Raw genomic sequence first — 17,143 nt, 5'->3', positions numbered from 1 at the left:
TAACTTCTTATTGTAATATGAGTTACAAAACTTCATCATTATCTCTGTATGGATTTGTAATCGACAGTGATACTGTATATCTATACTGAAAACGTTCTGTAAGCTAGTTTCAAAATCTGTGTGAAGGTCGTTTAAATGTTGAAACTACGTAGAAGCGTCATCATATCTGAAGTCTGTCTGTAAAAAGTGGGAAAATACTTACCATCCAAAGTTTTGTTTGATTAGTTTAACTCGCAAAAACAGGTGAAACGATTGATTTTGTTTTTATCAGATTTACTCACCTTGTAACAGTAAGCTAACCGCATTCAATTTAGTAAACAAATTCGTTAAGTAAACAATGTCTGATTTCCACTTGATTAAAGTTTCTTTTACAACTGTATCCTTCGTATCTAAAAACTCTAAACCAGTCTGAAAAAGTGAGAGAAATCATTCCAAATTTAAGCCTATTGACAGCCAGATAGGAAATTTTCATTTACATGTTTTAGTGAAATTGTGAAACGGTCGTACAAAACCATATGCATAATGTGCAAATATATAAGTACTGATGCTTCGTGTCTCTACAACGCGATTTCCTAAACGTCTCTGTGGCAACGCCTTTTCATAGCGCTATAGACGGTCATTGTTTTCCCCTACAGTTGTTTGGGCTTCGCTGTTGAAAGCTGTCAAAAGCTTAGTCAGATGTCAGGGATTTGCTTACATTCACTCGATTGCAGGACTGTCTTAGTATCAAAGAATGTATGTATTAAAACTTCATGTATGAAACGGCATTTTTTGACCCATCTCATTGTTTATGACGTCATCTGTCTTGAGCTATGTGTCGTGCAATGATGTATTTGTGCAGGTATATTCAGCGGCGTATGTGGATGCTGAATGCGAATTTCATTGCGAATAGAGTTAGCAGCACAGAAATAATAAATTGAAGCATGCATGATGCGGCAGTTTTCACTCATCTCGTTGTTTACGACATCATACTCTTGAACTGTGAAGGATAGGCAGTTCATACACCGAAAGATGTTGTTGCCTGACAATGAGAGATATGTGTATAAGGTTTGGTTGAAATCGGTGAAGTGCTTTAGGATGAGATTTGGAACGAATACACTCAAACGGCCACACACACACACATGCGCGCGCGCACGCACACACACACGACAGGCCGTTGTGTCCGAGCGGTTCTAGGCGCTTCGGTCTGGAACCGCGCGACCGCTACGGTCGCAGGTTCGAATCCTGCCTCGGGCATGGATGTGTGTGATCCAGGGGACTGATGACTTCAGATATTGAGTCCCATAGTGCTCAGAGCCATCTGAACCATTTGAACACACATATACACACACACAGATACACACACACACACACACACACACACACACACACACACACACACACACATACATAATACCTACACACATACATTTTTGTAATATGTATGGATTCGGCAGTATCTAGCATTAGTTGGCTGTGGTCAAGAATTAAGCTAATTGTGTAAATATAATAAGACATAGTAATCAAAATTCACACAGATGGACGAGGCCTCCCTAGTTCTCGATCGACAGAATTTGGTAAAAGTCGATCGACTTCGGCCATTTTGTGTGTGTGTGTGTGTGTGTGTGTGTGTGTGTGTGTGTGTGTGTGTGTGTGCCTTCGGCTGCTACCAACATAAGCAGTATTGCACAGAACATAAGTACGGAGCCAGTGTGCAGTGATTGTTGTGCCGTGTTGTTCTGTGTCGCAGAACATAGACATCGCATCATGAGCGACATTGCGGTTTCTGGTCCCTCACGGACAGCGCCAGGTACTGTGTCCATCCCTCAGGGGATGGGTAGTCTTTTATGGAGCGGATCTGGAAAAATATTTAAGAGTGCCACTGAATGTTGCGAGCAGGAGAGCGAAAATAAAGTAGTTGCTCCACTCTCTGCCTTAGTCGATAAGGCAAACATCAACGTATACACAGCAGCAAGTTCCAGCTCTGTGACAAGAATTCTGAATTTTGATTGCGACCTGCCAAAATAGGAACGACCGCTGTGGTCCGCCATTTACATCTAATGCACGGACCCCTTTTTTATTGGTGAAACGGACCCCCATGTGATATAGACCGATAAGGGAATCACTGCCCTACAACTATAATCTTCACCATGGATTCAAGGAACCATATTGTAATAAACGTTTTTAGTATTAATCCCTAAAGTCTGGACGCAGGAAAATCAATAGCTGAGATACTTAATTCATTTTTAACAATTTTAAAATTTTTCTGTTTACATACAAAGCTTTTCGAAGCTGCAACTTCTTTTTCTAGGACTGACTGATGTCTTTAGGATTCACACACGCTTTAGTTTTACAGTTATCAGTAAAAGAATTGAATGTGGTTAATATTACGACATGAGTACCATATTTGAAATTTTTTACACAAAAAAAAGAAAATTTAAATTGATTACGTGTACTTAGCCACAGAATATGGTGTCTCTGCATTGCAGAGAAACTTATGCATTTGCACCCACATACAACGTATTTTAACACTTTTATACTTTTATTGCATGACTCACAGTTCACACTTTTACCTTACTGTTACCAGTTGCAGACACTTAACCTGCACATTTGTAAGTTTTCCAAATACATATCACTTCGTTATTTCGTTTAAGGTATCATTCAAGAACCGGCAGCAGTAAACATCCGCCTGTGGAACGTGCCAAAATTTTGCTGCTTCGCTCCATTAGATATTGACAGGCCACGTAACCGCCCCCCTGCAAGCTGTGGAATATCATATCATCACTGTGGTGCAGCGAAAATACAACAAATGCATTATAGTAAAATTGTAAACTACAGATTCCCACTAGCATTCTTGAAGGAAAGAAGGAGGAAGAGGACCAAGTTAGACAGAAAAAGCAAGAAGAAAAGCGAAAGAACAGGTAGGGCGATGGCTAAGGCAGACCACCAAGACCAGACAGCAATTTCCTGTTTGGCACAGAGGAGGCAACAAGGCATATTGCCAACCCCTAATTGGGCTGACAAGGCTGAGACACTAGAAAGGAATGAACCTTTCAGGAATGAACCTTAAAACCAGATCAGCTGCTGAGGCACTGTTTGGCACAGAGGAGGTAACATGGCTTATTGCCATCCCCTAGACTGATGACCATAGATGTTAAGTCCCATAGTGCTCAAAGTCATTTGAAGAGCCAGCCAACCCCTAATTGGGCTGACAAGGCTGAGACGCTCTTCCTTAGAAAGGAATGAACCTTTCAGGAATGAACCTTAAAACCAGATCAGCTGCTGAGGCATCATCTGCTAACACTGGGGGTACAGATCAGGAATATTAAGACTCTGCTGCAGGCAGAGGTGTTGTGACAGTACAACAGAATGTGGACGACTGTCAAACGGGCACCATAACGACAGTGGGGCAGATCCTCACGATGGAGGAGATGACCATGAGTCAGCTCAAGTATGGCCAATATGGAGCCAGCAAAAGATCATGGAGTCCTTTTGAGAGGCCCACATGGAGGATCTCCACAAATTCATGGTCCCCTTTGTAGTTTGTTCAGTGAAGTCAGAGTATGCAATTTCATATTCCAAATCCTTAGAAATTGATGGTGTAACACCGATAGAAGGTCCAGCACTGGAATACCGATCTCAAAAGTTAGCTTACTGGTAGTCGATTTGACCAGCCTGTCAGAAAGTTCCTCCCTGGGATCCCAGATTGACCTGCGCTCTAGACAAAGACCACTGAGCATCCACATTGTTTGAGGGACAAAGGGAATCCTCAATAGCCAGGAATAACAGATGGTGGGGGTAACACTGGTCAAGAGCCTGTAAGCCATTCAAGGAATCGCTACAGATGAGGAAGAACTCATCAGTGGAGGTATGGATACGCTCAAACACACGAGAGGCATCTACCAACTGTGCAGTGAAAACTGTGCAATCATCCAGACAAGAGTGGACCTTCATTACAATCCCCATGGATATAAGCAAAGCCAGTGTGACAAGGAAACATTAAGCCAACAGTGTATACTATTTATGAATCCCAAATCTCACCAAGAATGGAGAAAAATTGCTGGCAGAGAGCTTCAGGCAGAGCAGAATCTTTCTGACTTGTGATGTGTCAATACAGAGCCCTATATAGGGAATGCACCACAGAAGTGTATGTTAGCAGGCCTGGAGAAGAGGTATTAGAGGGGAAAGCTGGGGTTTCGAAAAAAGAGACTGGATGCAGGTGATGGTTGTTAACTCTAGATCTGGGCTGCCGATCTTGGACCAGTATAAAATGCTCCAGTTGCCAACCATACCCCTCGATGGTGTGTTTAGTCCAGCATTTGTAACATTGAAGGTGACGCTGAGCCATATGCGAGACTCCCATGATTTAAAATGGACTGGACTAATGCTTTGTAGGGCCACAGCTGAGCAGAGCAGTTTGTGCCCCAGTTGTTGTCGCCAAGGCATCGAATACCATTGAGGTGCAACCAACAATTCTGCTTTAGTTGACTAAGATGGGAAGACCATGTCAGCTGAAGACCAATCAAAAAAACCATGAGAGTTTATCACGTTGAGGCGCTGTATTGGAACAAACCAAGCAACAGGGAAAGGGATTTTACCTCAAGCTGGCGGGCCTGATCCACCTCCCGGGTGGGGGCTAGGGAGGGGAAGGCTGAGGAAGCAAGAGTAGGATGAGACAGAAACCTGTTCCTGTTCTGCCGAAGAGTGCAGTGTACCATGATTCATATGCAGAGTGTTGACCCTAGTAGCATCCACTCCAATCAGGGGCTCATGCTGTGGGCGCCACCCAGCAACAACAAGGCCTGTGTGGCACAGCGGTGGCTGCTGGGAGTTCAGATGCCACAAAAAGATGAGCAACCACTCCACCTGCGTTTGTCAGGATGCTCAGCTTTTATAGAAGCGCGATAGCGCGTGACCTTGATTCGGACTTAGAATATTTCACAGTGCCAGCGGCGCGTTATCCCGGACAGCAGCACTAACCGTACTAGGTGCTCCCGTCCGCTGTGCGCTAAGTCCGCCACTGGCGCGCTGCCAAGATGGCGTCAGCCGGCCTTATCGGCGCGGGGTCAAAGGTCAACTGCTCAGTGTGATGACGTAACATGCTGTTACATACTCTATGCCGACAGATCCTAGATGTACCCTTGTCGGGTTCGCAGCTACGCTACAGATCAATTTATTTATGAAAATACAAAGTACAATCACCAACAAACTTTACATATTCACATACACCTTTTCCTTTAACCCAAATAAATACAGACTCATTTACAGATATTTTTCTCCTTTTACGTGTATACAATGACAATGGAGAAGATGACATATACACAGATTTACCAAAGTCTTTATTAGCAAGTTCTCCAATATGGTAGGTACGGCAAGCAATAATGTCTCTGTCTACAAAACTTTCAAGGCCACCAAGAGACGGTACTCCACTACCACCTCGTACAATGGCTACAGTAAGCCATCCAGTGCCATGGGTAAAAGAATCGTTACAATGTACAATCACCAACAAACTTTACATATTCACATACACCTTTGCCTTTAATCCAAATAAATACAGACTCATTTACAGATATTTTTCTCCTGTTACGTGTATATAAAGACAATGGAGACGGGGACATATACACAGATTGTACTTTCAAGGCCACCAACAGACGGAACTCCACTACCACCTCGTACAATGGCTACATATAAGCCAACCATTGCCATGGGTAAAAGAATTGTTAATGTCAATGCTAAAATTAAGTCTGCATCCACAGAAAATACACGGTCCATCGACAAGTGCAGTAGCAGCGGTATTCTTCACAGTATTCTTCTTCTTGTCTGCAGCTGTTGTAGAAAGTTCGATGTTCTCAATTGTTTTATAAATTGTGTGTCTGGAACGACGACGATATCTTCTGTATGGCATATTGGCAGCGTTCAATGCAGTTGCCTGTGCAGCAGCAGCAGCGCGAGTGATCCACTTCGTGGTGCTCGCTCGCTTTTATAGTCTTTATTAGCAAGTACTCCAATATGGTGCGATAGCGCATGACCTTGATTCAGACATAGAATATTTCACAGTGCCAGCGGCGCGTTATCCCGGACGGGAGCACTAGCCGTACTGGGTGCTCCCGTCCGCTGTGCGCTTCTATAAAAGCGAGCGAGCACCGCGAAGCGGATCACTCGCGCTGCTGCTGCTGCACAGGCAACTGCATTGAACGCTGCCAACATGCCATACAGAAGATATCGTCGTCGTGTTAAGCAAACAGTCTATAAAACAATTGAGAACATCGAATTCTCTACAACAGCTGCAGACAAGAAGAAGAATGCTGTGAAGAATACTGCTGCTACTGCACTTGTCGATGTACCATGTATTTTCTGTGGATGTAGACTTAATTTTAGCATTGACATTAACGATTCTTTTACCCATGGCAATGGTTGGCTTACTGTAGCCATTGTACGAGGTGGTAGTGGAGTTCCGTCTGTTGGTGGCCTGGAAAGTTTTGTAGACAGAGACATTATCGCCTACCGCACCTATCATATTGGAGAACTTACAAATAAAGACTTTGGTCAATCTGTGTATACGTCCCTGTCTCCATTGTCTTTATATACACGTAACAGGAGAAAAATGTTTGTAAATGAGTCTGTATTTATTTGGATTAAAGGCAAAGGTGTATGTGAATATGTAAAGTTTGTTGGTGATTGTACATTGTATTTTCATAAATAAATTGATCTGTAGCGTAGCTGAGAACCGGACAAGGGTACATCTAGAATCTGTCGGCATAGAGTATGTAACAGCATGTTACGTCATCACATTGACCAGTTGACCTTTGGCCCCGCGCCGATAAGGCCGTCTGACGCCATCTTGGCAGCGCGCTAGCGGCAGACTTAGCGCTGGCTACCGTGCTGGTAACCTAGTGGGGTCGAGGCTACAAGGGGGAAGGAAGGGGGGAGGAGGATGGTAGAGGAACCTACACCGCAGACGCTAGGGAGGGAGTTCTTACCCTGATGGCCTACACACAATTTATATAACAATCGAGAACATCGAATTTACGACATCAGCCGCAGACAAGAAGAAGAATGCTGTGAAGAATATTGCAGCTACTGCACTTGTCGATGGACCATGTGTATTCTGTGGATGCAGACTTAATTTCAGCATCGACATTAACGATTCTTTTACCCATGGCAATGGTTGGCTTACTGTAGCCATTGTATGAGGTGGTAGTGGAGTTCCGTCTGTTGGTGGCCTGAAAAGTTTTGTAGACAGAGACAATATCGCCTACCGCACCTATCATATTGGAGAACTTGCAAATAAAGACTTTGGTAAATCTGTGTATACGTCCCCGTCTCCATTGTCTTTATATACACGTAACAGGAGAAAAATATCTGTAAATTAGTCTGTATTTATTTGGATTAAAGGCAAAGGTGTATGTGAATATGTAAAGTTTGTTGGTGATTGTACATTGTATTTTCATAAATAAATTCATCTGTAGCGTAGCTGAGAACCGGACAAGGGTACATCTAGAATCTGTCGGCATAGAGTATGTAACAGCATGTTACGTCATCACACTGACCAGTTGACCTTTGGCCCCGCGCCGATAAGGCCGTCTGCCGCCATCTCGGCAGCGCGCCAGTGGCGGACTTAGCGCTGGGTACAGTTCTGGTAACCTAGTGGGTTCGTGGCTACAAGGGGGAAGGAAGGGGGGAGGAGGATGGTAGAGGAACCTACACCGCAGACGCTAGGGAGGGAATTCTTGCCCTGATGGCTTACATTATGGAAAAAATCTAGGAGGTCAGCCATCAAGGTGGACCACAAAAAACGGGAGGGTGCAAAAATGAGACAAAATGTGAATGGGAATAGCAGGGTCGTCCTCAAGGGAAACACCGTAGGACAAAGGCAGAGGCAGGAGGGGGAGGAGATAGGATGTGAAGGAGTGGATATGGCGAAGGGAATGCAGACTTGAATAGCTCTAGGCTCCTTGAACACCACACATGTACACACAAAAGAGCTGTGGGTGCCTTGTGGGGTGAATCAGTTCGGCGTATACTGTAAGCAGCTCTACTAAACCGTGGTAAATATGAATCTGGCTGGCTCGGCAAAGGAAAATTTCACCTTCTATCCTGCCCGAAATCCGAACACAGGTAATGTGCCACCTCGCTAGCTTAGCGCTGTTGACTTATTGGCCGCCAGGCTATGTTCTCACCGCTCCCAGTTACTGTTTAATTTCTAAATTTTTAAGTGCCAGAATGCACCTCTTCAACCATACAACCCTCTCCCCACTTTCCTCCCAGTCCATGAAATTCACAAATTTCTATTTTTGAAAACTTGTGACAAAACTTACAATGAGAAATTTAGGTTTTTAAAGCATAATTCCTTACCAAACAATAAAACAGTAAGATTTAATGCAAACTACAGTTGCTATCGTCTGTCCCCATTGCAGTGTCATTTTGCTCCTTAGTTTTGCTGGCTGCATATCAGGACAAGTCGATAGTCTTCGTGGCTATTACGTCATGTTTCCAACTGCTGTGAGCCGTAAATTTCAAACGTTTCCATTGCACCTGCTCGGTCTACGTGTTTCCAGAATTAATGAATCAACCATTTTGCGATGAATAACGTGAAGCTATTCTTGGTCTACGTGGGTATCGTATAATTCCGACTTCCCGGCTGAGGGACAAATTATAATGACGTTGAGATTCAATACTCGTGTAATATTTTAAATCTCTGGTGCCGACTTATTTCAGTGAGTTAAAAAAAAATACCTGGGGGGTACCGGAATGCCGTTGAGGCTGATTCCCGGCGAAATTATAATTTGCCACCAGCTAAGGTCTGCTCTCACCGAAAGAAATATACACGCATGGGAGAGATAACGCATGTAATTTGTTTTATCCACTCATAGAGCGAAGGTGAAGAACATGTGACAAAAGCAGCCGAATTATGAGCCCCTTCTTCGAGAGCCTATTGTTGGTAACATGCGATTCACATGTGATATCGGTGATGCAGAACACTTCAGCATGGTGATGTGTCACTGAGCCGCGCACAACACGAGACAAAGCGGCTATCGTGTGAACCTAACATTAGCCGTCCGATAATGGTCATATCTGTTTTGAAAGTCAGGATGACTCGTTAACGAAACCCCACATCTTACATTTGCCCTGTGCATCACTTACTGGGGGAGTTCTACATTATCGTTGATGCATCATCTTCGTGTACATAGGGGCCCACGTAGGCGTAAACAAGGCAAATTTCCATTTTTGTTTCATTCTTGAGTCGGTGAGTTTGAAGAAGTGACATGCCTCAAGATCTCTGTTTCATATGAGATATGCAAAACGAATTGTATCCCAAAGGATTGATTGATTCAGTCCTTTTTCCAGGTAGGTTACTGTGATATATTAGATACACATGTTATTATTATACAAGTTGCAAATGGATATCTTTTCTCAGTGTTAATACGTTTACTACTGTCATGTACACTAACTTACTTCAAATCACATCAACATTCTATTGAATCAAGCAAGTATTCAAGTGAATAATCTATCATTTGTGAAACAAAACAAAAACATAGCAGGAAAGGTAGCTTTATTTATACACCAAAGCTGTTAGGCCTCGAGCAGTATACTGCACATCATAAAGCTAGAAAGATGTCAGTGTACGTGCCCTAAATCCCTGTTTTTAATTATGAAGCAAGTTTAAGAGCAATCCATTAAAGTCAAATCAAGAATCTGAATTTTGTAACCAATAGATAAAATTCATTTTATTACATAACCTTGTAACAATATCGACACAAGTCAATCTGTTGATGCATACATTATATTCTCAATGACTAAGTGTTGTTACAGAGATATATTTGATTCTTGTATAAAGATATGACTGAGTCTTGAATGTTTCGCTTGTGTAGTAGCAGTGAGCTATTCTGCATGTTTTGTGATTAATCATATTCATTCGATCAGCACCAGCATCGTCAAATACATATAAATAACACCACATGCATGTTGTCAATAGTACTACTGTTTAAAACAAGCTGCTGTACAGTAGCCACAAGATGTTCGTGTTGTAAGTTCACCAGATGTCGCTAATGTTAAATTGAGGTTTAAAGAAGACTTACAGCCACGAAACAAAACGGCTTTGGGACAGCATTTATGAGGTGTCACCGCCAGACACCACACTTGCTAGGTGGTAGCCTTTAAATCGGCCGCGGTCCGCTAGTATACGACGGACCCGCGTGTCGCCACTGTCAGTGATTGCAGACCGAGCGCCGCCACACGGCAGGTCTAGAGAGACTTCTTAGCACTCGCCAAGTTCTACAGCCGACTTCGCTAGCGAAGCTACACTGACAAATACGCTCTCATTTGTCGAGTCGATAGTTAGCATAGCCTTCAGCTACGTCATTTGCTACGACCTAGCAAGGCGCCATTACCAGTTTATAGTGAGATTGCACTTATGTATCATCAAGAGCAATGTACACCAATTATGGATTAAAGTTAAGTATAATATCAACTACGTACTTTATTTGCTACTATCAAGTCCCTTAACTGTTCCAGACCTCACGCCAGTCTGCGTGAGCTACAAGTCTTAGTAGATTGGCTGTCGGGTCAGTCCACTACAATTTATCTGATACTTGTCATTCCATATGGAACATTGCGAATTGTATGCGTATTCTTCACAGAGCGGAAAAAGGCCGTGCTCTCAATTTATACAGCAAAAAATGAAAACCAACTAATCTGCTTAACTGGCGAAATGACTTTGTTCCCAATGCTTACTTTGTTTTATTTGACAATGTTAACCACTTACCACTGCACGCCTCTGTTATGTATAGTGTGTTGATAAGTTCATGTAGTATTGAGTTCATCACATATTTACTTTGTTGTCATACGTTCTACACATGACTCTAGTATGTCCTTGTTCCTTCTCTATTCATTTCATGGACTGCATTAATCAGATAATGTGGAATGTTACGGAATTTTATCATTCTTTTCTTGCAACGGAGTGCCGCAGGGTACGAGGGGCCCTCTGCCGGTCACGTTCCTCCAACTACTTCCCGCCTGTGCGGAATTCTGGCGTTAGCGCTAACAGAGTGCGCTGATTATGTGCCGCACTATGTTTTCTTTCATTTGTGGCTTCTTTAGTGATTTGTTTTATGGTTGTTTAATATTACCTGGTGCACTATCAACGGTGTTTAACATTTATTTCATTATCCCTAATATTGGCACTAGAGCACATGTCAACCACTGTTTCTTAACTCTTCCTCTTTTTAACAATATTACTTTTGCCGTATTCTTCTTTTTATTCCTTGTTATTACTGTAATGCCTTTTATACGGTATAAGCTTATTACAGACTTCAACTATTCTATCCCCCTTTATTTTCGCTGTTTCAATTAATTATTGAAAACTAGCATATGCCGACATTAGCGACATCTGGTGAACTTAACAACACAAATATCTTGTGGCTACTGAACGGCAGCTTATCTTAAACAGTAGTAGTACTGACAACATGACTCGTGCATGTGATGTTATTTATATGTATTTGACGATGCTGGTGCTGATTCCGCATTTAACATTTCACAATGCCACTATGTCTGCAGTACATTAGGACTTTGTTTTTATGAAACAGGTATGCCTCTTCATATTTAAAGAGCACAAATGTAAATTTTGTCAGTACTACTTTTCATTATGGTCTATGTATTGTTCTTAAGCTGTATACAGTTTGTGAGTGTATTTATGTTTTTTCCCATTTTTGCTGTAGATCTGATGATGGTCATTAAAGACCGAAACCGGTAATCTGTTGACAAAACGTTTGGCAAAAGGGTTAATTAAACAAATTTTTAAACCGAACCGACAGTGTTTCTATGAATGTAATGTTACGAAAGCCTTTTCTGTTGATAATGTCGAAGAATGTTTGTTTTGTGAAGGCAAGAACTAGTAGCTAATGAGGCAGTTATGCTAGTGGAAACAGCTTGTGATAGTGTTACAGAAACAGGAGCAGGGCGACATCACCAAGATGAAAGAAAATCGTCTAAGGAACGTAATGGCCTTCCAGTTGCTTTCAAATGAAGAAAAAGTTAAGAGAATGCGGCTTGTATATTCTCGAACAAAAGCTGCTATGCACTCCTCTTCTTGAAAGTTGTTCGGTTCGAATACTGGTTCTCCCACAGGAAATGGTTTAAGAGACTGGCAAAGCTTCTCTCTAAACACGAACTGCCCACAATAACATTAGTGAAATGTGAAAGTGCAAAGAGCTTTCTGAGAGAATTAAAAATCCAATATTTAAAGGACCAGGAAACTCAAGGTCAAACTGATCAGGAAGAAAGTAGGTGGAGACCGATTTCGTTAACGTTATTTCCCATAGAATGTTTCACTGCCAATAGAAATGTGCCATTAAGAGGCGAGCATGAAATGTTGGAAAACAGAGGTAATGGAAACTTTTTAGGGAAAGTAGAATGAATGACCAAGTTCTATCCCATATTAAATGATCCTATTAATGGTCTGATCAACTCTGCAAGATTGGTTTCTTACTTAAGTAGGGGCATACAAATTGAAATCATTACCAAAATTTCTGATGAGATTGTGTCTATGATGAAGAATTTCATACAAAAGAGTAAATATTACTGCATAATTCTGTACGTAGATTTAAGCCACAAAGTGAAATTAAGTGTGGTTTTAAGAGTGGCAGATGTGTTTTCCAAACCAGGTGCAATTAAAGATCTTTTTTAAAGCAAGTGATAGACGCTGCTGTAAAATGTCTCACAGAATTGTTGCTTCATACAACATAACCCTGGAATACCAGCTGCACAGTGACGGGAACAATCTTAAGGCAACGGAAGCATCATGAAGGGCAAGAAGTGTGATATTTAGGCTCGCATCGTCCAAGAAAATCCCTTGTTGTGCTCAAAGCTTGAACTTGGTTGTTAGTGTCGCAGTTAAATCATCTGTACTTTCATTTCATTTGTTCGATATAGTTCAAAGATTTCTCACATTGTTTTCAGCCTCTGTGGAGCGCTGGGAAGCACTCGAAGAAACACACAAACCTGACTCTGCAGCCGCTGCGTGGTACAATGTGGGAGACCAGTGTTGAAAGTGTTCAGATTGTGAGATCTGAGGGTATTAACATAAGACTTGCATCAGCAGAGTTAAAGAACATCTGCAAAAATGACCCAATGTTTTTTAATGAAGTATCTAGTCACTATGAGGAGATCACAAAATTTAAGTGTTCTTTGTGTGTGTGATATCGATAATGTCCCTTGCCATGTCAACAGCATAAATAAAGCAATTGAGAAGGAAGGTACACAATGAGACACTACAACAAAATTAGTAAAATCAACACTTATTGTTACTGAAGGGTATAGAGCCAACAGTACTGAGAAGGCTGAGAAAGACGCGGAGGAATGTGTTGCGGCTTCAGGATATCTTGCTGAGTTAACAGGATCCAAATCTGCAACTGTTAAAAGTCAGTTTTGTTACGAAAGCAAAGATGAACTCATTCCAGGGAAACCGCTTCTGTGCTGTGGTAGACTGCACTGTTACGTCTTTGTAAGAATGGTTTCAGCAGCTCAGTAACTGATGTAACGTGTTCGCTGTCATTTGTGACATTAAGAACTTGGCCACAAGGAGATACCATCTGAAACAGAAGCTGCAGAAATCTTGCAAATGCTTTGAGAAACCCTCGAATGAAGAGACATCTTTTTGCAGTATCTTGTAAATGAATTGTAATTGTTGTCCGTTGTGCATCAACAAACTGCCAACACGTATTTCCCGCTTTATTCGTCTTCAAAAAGAGCTTGAAAGATGTTTTCCCAAAAGTAACAATTACGTTAAGAACATTTTTGTGCATTGTCCGTAGCCTTTGAAGAACGTAGCTTTCCCACTTAAAATTCATTAAAAAATATCTGAGATGTTCGATGAACAACGATCGACTAAGAGGTCTTGTCATAATAGTAGTGCAAAGAATTCAGTTGACATGGAGAGTTTGGTGAAGGACTTTGCTGCTCAAAAAGCAATAAGACTGAATTTTTAGGTGAGTAATCCTTAAAATTATGTTTTTACATTTTAGTAGTCTTTTTCCTAATTTTGTTTGTTGTCAGACAGAACCTATTAAACTAAATGCCTAATTTTGCACGGTCAGAACGGTGTATGTGAAAGTTGAAAGGCACTCAAACTTCACTCAGTACCATTGTGAACTTTTATCAACGCGCGGTCAACACTGATAAAGGATAATGAAAACAAAATTTAAGAGTGAGTAAAAATCAAGTTTATTTCTGCGCCAGCTCTCACCTGGTACTTGTGTTGATTATAAAACAGGTCAACAGATCACGAATTGGAAAATCAAGCGCTGAACTACTCGCTTTATTGCTTCTTAATAAACAAAAATAGCAATGCAATCTTTAGTCGTTGCTACAGTATCTGTAGTAATCTGTGATTCCGTCAATTTATATGAAATATTTTAAGTAGTTTTTTAAATGCATTTCTAAATTTGCATGGGCGTGCTTGCTATTAAATTTTCAAGATAAAGAAAACTTTATGTTAGACATTATTATTCAGGAAGTATTTTTCAAGGAATATTTTGCAAGTGACATTGCAACAAGGAAATTCTACTTCGTAACTAACGTGCTGCACAGGGAACATTTCTTAACTGTTTTGGAAGCTGTAATAAAACCCTTTCTGAAATATTTCGAAAAATGTTTATTATTTCATTGTGAAAGACACAACCAAAAATGAATTCAAGTGAGTTTAGGATTACTATAATATTATAAACGCCTAATAAATGGTTAGATTCCTACTTTTTCAGTTCTTTATTATGTGGGTTTGAGGTAACCGTTCATTTTATGTGGGTTTTCGTATAAATTTGATGCATACTCTCCTTGTTTTAGCACATAATTCCGGTATCTTTGTACACATTCTGACGCATAAATGCATACATTTAACACGGCTATGCAAACTTAGGATGCAGCCGGATCGGCGTGACCGTGATCCTAATATATAAAAAGGAAAAAAAAGAAAAAAAGATAAGAAAGAAAGAAAAGGTAAATGGAGATATTATATGAAATCTGCACTGCCTGATAATCTTACAAGTCGAACTTAAGATGATACGCTCGACATAAAAAATCACTGAACTAAAATTATTTCTCCCAACAACTCTGAAGCCCATGCAGGCAAAGTCGCTGGTTAGCTAGTACCTAATACGATGCTGGGCCGTTTGTACATAGATTCAAAGAAATCTCATTCGGTCATTTTCATCGATACTGTTTGAGCACGGACTTACACACACACACACACACACACACACACACACACACACACATGCACATTCACATTCAAGTAGACATACGCACATATAATTATATATTCATACCAGTCATATATAATTACCAAAATGACACAAAGTGTAAAAAATTACATTGTAGAAAATAATTGAGAGGACTCAAAACTAAACTTCGCAGGGGGCCCCGAAGTTGCTTAAACCGACTCTGACGAATAGGTAAAAGAATCCAGACAGAATAATAACAATGTAAGAGCAAGAGAGACGTGCTTGTATTAAAATGTTTGTACGGGTGCGATGCTGTCATTCTCCCATACCGTTTGACCTGCATATAGAAGAAGCAGTAACGGAAATTAAAAAAATTAAAGGTTCAAAAGTGAGTTTGAAATTCGTGGTGAAAGTATATCGACGTTAAGGATCGCCAATGATATTACTGTCCTCAATGAAAATGAGGAAAAACTACAAGACCTGTTGAATGAAATGAATAGTCTAGTGAGAACAGAATATGAATGGAGAGCAAAATACAGACTACAATAATGACGATAAGCGAAAATGAGAAAACTGATAACATTAATATCAAAACTGAAGACGACAAAGTAGACGAGGTGAAGGAATTCTTCTACCTTGGAAGTAAAATAACACACAACTAACGAAGAGAGACTGGTACAGACAAAGAGGGCATCTCTCCCAAAAAGGAGTGTATCAGAACGACACATGTGCTTTAATCTGAGGAAGCAATTTATGAGAATTTATGTTCGAAGCACAGCCTCGTGTGGAAGTGAGAAAACCGGAAATGAGAATCGATGCATTTCAAATGTGTTGCGATAGAAAGATTCAGTGCACTGATGGGACAGAAAGTGAGGAAAAGAATTTGTGGAAAAACTGTCAAGAAGGCGGGAAAGGGTGATACGGTATGCGTTAAGACGAAGAAAATAATTTCCATTGCACTAGAGGGAGCTGTAGAAGGCAAAAACCTTAGGTGAAGACAGAGGTTTGAAACTATCCTAAAAGTAATTGAGAATATATTCTGAGTTCAAGTGCTTTAACAATAGTAATGTCGTGTGACTAGGGCGTGCCGTCGGGTAGACCGTTCGCCGGGAGCAAGTCTTTCGATTTCACGCCACTTCGGCGACTTGCGCGTCGATGGGGATGAAATGATTATGATCAGGACAACACAACACCCAGTCCCTGAGCCGGGAATCGAATCCGGGCCCTTAGGATTGACATTCTGTCGCGCTGACCAATTTTTTTAATCTTTTATTATTTTATCATTTTTTCCTTTTTTAAAAATGCTAACCATTACACCACCTTTTTTTAAAATATTGTTCGTTATTGAACGTTGTGTTTGGTCGTTGTTGACGTCGCAAGACATCCTGTTCAACTTCGGTGGTTGATCCTTCCACTCAGTTTTTTATTACGGAGGCCAACCGGCTCTCTGACCGAACACGCCGAGCTACCCTGCCGGCATCACTCAGCTACCAGGGACGGACAGTCCAATTGCTGACAAGAGATGAAGATATTGGCACATAAAGAAAATGGTGGCGCTCGACATCAAGCCAGTCAGAAGAGCGATCACGAGAAATGCCAAAGAAAGATAGATCTTCTGATAATAATGGACAATAATTACCGAAAGTTCGTCAAACTAATGTGAGTTCTGTTTTACTTGTTGTTGTGTCTTGGGTCAGAATGCGGGTTCGATGCGCTTCTCCACTCAATTATATCCTGCACAAGCCTCTTCGTCTCTGAACACCTGATGCAACCTACTAACATTTGAACTTGCATACCCTATTCATCCGTTGGTCACCCTCTACAGTTTCCACCCTCCCCCCCCCCCCCCCCCAAAACCCATCCCTACTTACAAACACTCAATCTAAGGATGGGCGTCTGGCCTTCTTTCCAAGCCTTTACCTTCCCTCCATTTTAACTCTTCCTCGCTC

Source organism: Schistocerca serialis, chromosome 6 (assembly GCF_023864345.2).
Source record: "Schistocerca serialis cubense isolate TAMUIC-IGC-003099 chromosome 6, iqSchSeri2.2, whole genome shotgun sequence".
NCBI lineage: Eukaryota > Metazoa > Arthropoda > Insecta > Orthoptera > Acrididae > Schistocerca > Schistocerca serialis.
This window is presented reverse-complemented; position numbering follows the sequence as displayed.